Genomic DNA, 3,851 nt, shown 5'->3' with positions numbered 1-3,851 from the left:
CAGAAGAAAAAAAAAGATGTTGGAAAGAGGATTATTAAGGGCTAAATATCTCTCTGAGACCAGAAACACCATGGTTGGATGATGTCAGGAAATGAACTTCTCATTCTTATTCCTGATACCAAAGTCTTCCAAGTGATAAAGACTATATATTACCAAAATTCTGGTCTCATAGACTACAAAAATCAGAAGGGAACTAGCAAAGATGAGGAATGACAGTACAGAAAGGTGGGAGAAAAGAAACCTAGAAATAGGTCAGAAACGGGCTTTAAATCTAGAACCAATAGAGAACATAATAGAGAAACAATAGAGAGCATATTTATAGCACTAATTTATACCTAGGATTTTGAAAGTGAAATTTAAAAGTTAGAAATAGAAGTTCAAAGAGTAGCGTTTCCAGTATGTATCAAGGTAAACAGGGACAGCAAAAGATTGTAATCGTTAGCTGCATAATCCCATCCTGTCTCCCCAACCACAACCAAGAACTTTTTTTCCCCAAGTCTTTGTGGCAACACTGTTCTGTCACATTATTAAGCAACTCACAGTTATAATACCACCATTACTAGTAATGTCAGCAATTGCTACTATTTATTGAGTACTGGCCAAGTCTTAACCAATGAAGTACCTTTGGTACATGCTGCTGCTGCTGCTGCTAAGTCGCTTCACTCGTGTCCGACTCTGTGCGACCCCATAGACAGCAGCCCACCAGGCTCCCCCGTCCCTGGGATTCTCCAGGCAAGAACACTGGAGTGGGTTGCCATTTCCTTCTCCAATGCATGAAAGTGAGAAGTGAAAGTGAAGTCGCTCAGTCGTGTTCGACTCTTAGCGACCCCATGGACTGCAGCCCACCAGGCTCCTCTGTCCATGGGATTTTCCAGGCAAGAGTACTGGAGTGGGGTGCCATTGCCTTCTCCGACCTTTGGTACATAATATCACCTAATTCTCATAACAACCTATAATGTAGGTACTATTAAGTTCTCCATTCAGTAAATGAAGAAAGTCATCTAAGGCTGAAGGAGATTTACGAAACTTGTCGAAAGATGCACAGCTGGAAAGTGAAAAGCCTGGAATTTGAACAAACTTCAAAGCCCATGACCACTATGTTAGATAGCCCCCCATGATATTTCATTTGCCAAGTAGGTATATGCTATCGCTGTGCTACAAGCTTTGCTTACCTCATCTCATTAGATTATCACAACAGCCAATAAGGTTTGATTATATTAATGCCATTTTGCAAAACAAGAATGCACTAATCATCAAGTTATTGTCTATTGACCCTCCAGCTAAAATCAACCACTATTTCAGTAACTTACATGTGCAAAGTGAATATTTAATAAGAACAAGCTTCATGGACAATGTGTTTTATGATGACAATAATTGGTGAACAATGTACGAATATTACACAGGGAACTCCTAGTTTTATGGAATACTAAACTCGTGGTAAATTCTTTCTCTTTGTCTTATTTTGGAGGTCAAAGAAGACTTGTTTCTGCTGTCTACCTATTTATATAGCCCTTACACAGAAGTCAATTGGTGTTTCGAGCACAAGCAAGACAGATGTAGCTGCTGGGGTGGGGTGGAACATGATAACCAACATACAGACAGTTATGCTTACGTTGTTCTGTGTTGACATCTGATATGGCTATTCTTGTCTGTGTTTACATGTCCCATTCATCTGGTTCAACCAGACAGGATTTTATTAATATTATTGATGGTTACTATAACAATAAGCATGTGAATATACTTTAGCTTTGAAACTGTGACAAGTATTTGGTTGATCACAGTCCGTAAATCGCATCATAGAGATGATCCCCAGAAGTGAAGGGAGATGGAACAGGAAATCACCAGATGGACACTTGCTTTGATCTCATTGAGGAAACTTACATGGTGATTTCTCCTGGAAAAGTTCCTTCCAGGGGCTTCCTCTGGAAATTTGGAGCTGTTTGACCCTTGGGGAAAAGCCAATAACTTAACCAAAGCTTCTTCCTAGACCATAAATAGCATTCTAACTTTGTATCCTCCATCTTCCTTACTCTCTCTCTCCTGGTCTTCTCAGTCCCTCCAGTATTCAGGACGTTAAGAGAATAAAGCCAAATACTAGAAAACTGGGTGATCTTCCTTTGCTGCTTTTAGTTCTGGCTTCTTAGATGACATTCCTTTGGACTGCAGATATTTGGTACAGTTTATACTGGATATTGTGATGCGGGAAAAGAAGAGGGAAGACAGTGGATACATAGGACAGGTAAACCAATCTCTGCCATTGAGGAATCTGTGGTCTTGTTTAAAAGGTAGGATGACTGAAAGGATTCAGGTTTAGTTTAGGATTTTTAGTTTAAGACCTTGACTTTTATAATCAGGAAAATCCAGGGCAAACCAGGAGGAGTTAGCCACTATATGCAGTGAGTCTGGGAAATTCACTTCATCTACATAGAACTCATTTCTACCAACTCTAAAAATAATTTTAAATTTTAACTTTTTTGCTTTAATTCACAGTAATCCATATCCAATAGGAGGGGGAAAATGCATGAAATCTTTCAAAAAGAATACAGAGATGTCATTTATATCTGATCCCAGAGCATTGGCTCAGAGAGACAGGAAATTTGTCACCTTTGATAAAACACATCAATGTTCATGATCTTAAAAACTTAGTTTCTCCCTGTGGTACACCGGGCCTCTTTGAAGCAATAGGGTACCATTTAACAAATTGACTCCCTAAAGGTTTCTAGTGATCCCAGGATATATAATAGCTTACACACTGAAAGAACCTAGTTTAACAAATATTGAGCAACCAGGAACTCATTCAGCTTAAGGTTAAGGTAGTTGGTGTATTGTCACCCCGGTTATTTAACTTATATGCAGTATACATTATGTAAAATGCTGGGCTGGAGGAAGCACAAGCTGGAATCAAGATTGCCAGCAGAAATAGCAACAAACTCATATATGTAGATGACACCATCCTTATGGCAGAAAGCAAAGAGGAACTAAAGAGCCTCTTGATAAAAGTGAAAGAGAAGAGTGAAAAAGCTGGCTTAAAACTCAGCATTCAAAAAACTAAGGTCATGGCATCCGGTCCCATCACTTCATGGCAAATAGATGGGGAAATAATGGAAACAGTGACAGATTTTATTTTCTTGGGCTGCAGATGGTGACTGCAGCCACGAAATTAAAAGATGCTTGCTCCTTGGAAGATAAACTATGACAAATCTTGGCAGTATATTAAAAAGCAGAGACATTAATTTGCTGACAAAGGTCCGTCTAGTCAAAGCTATGGTTTTTCCAATAGTCATGGGTGGATGTGAGAGTTGGACCATAAAGAAATCTAAACACTGAAAAATTGATGCTTTTGAACTGTGGTGTTGGGAGAAGACTCTTGAGAGTCCCTTGGACTGCAAGGAGATCAAACCTGTCAATCCTAAAGGGAAATCAGTACTGAATATTCATTAGAAGGACTGATGCTGAAGATGAAGCTCCGGTACTCTGGCCACCTGATGCAAAGAACTGACTCATTGGAAAATACCCTGATGCTGAGAAAGATTGAAGGCAGGAGGAAAAGGGGACAACAGAGGATGAGCTGGTTGGATGGCATCACCGACTTGATGGACTTGAGTTTGAGCAAATGCCAGGAGTTGGTGATGGACAGGGAAGCCTGGCATGCTGAAGTCCTTGGGACTGCAAAGAATCAGACATGACTGAGCAACTGAACTGAACTGACTGACTTAAAATGTTATCTTCCTAGGAGAACATGCATTATAACAGAGATTAAGGTCTTAACCCAAGGGAATTGAAGCTTTAAAGATACATGGAGCAGGTTGGGAAAGTTTTTTGTTTTTTTGCAGAGGTGTAATAAGTAGATA

The sequence above is a fragment of the Bison bison genome, unplaced genomic scaffold (genome assembly GCF_000754665.1).
Source record: "Bison bison bison isolate TAMUID 2011002044 unplaced genomic scaffold, Bison_UMD1.0 scf7180017864289, whole genome shotgun sequence".
NCBI lineage: Eukaryota > Metazoa > Chordata > Mammalia > Artiodactyla > Bovidae > Bison > Bison bison.
This window is presented reverse-complemented; position numbering follows the sequence as displayed.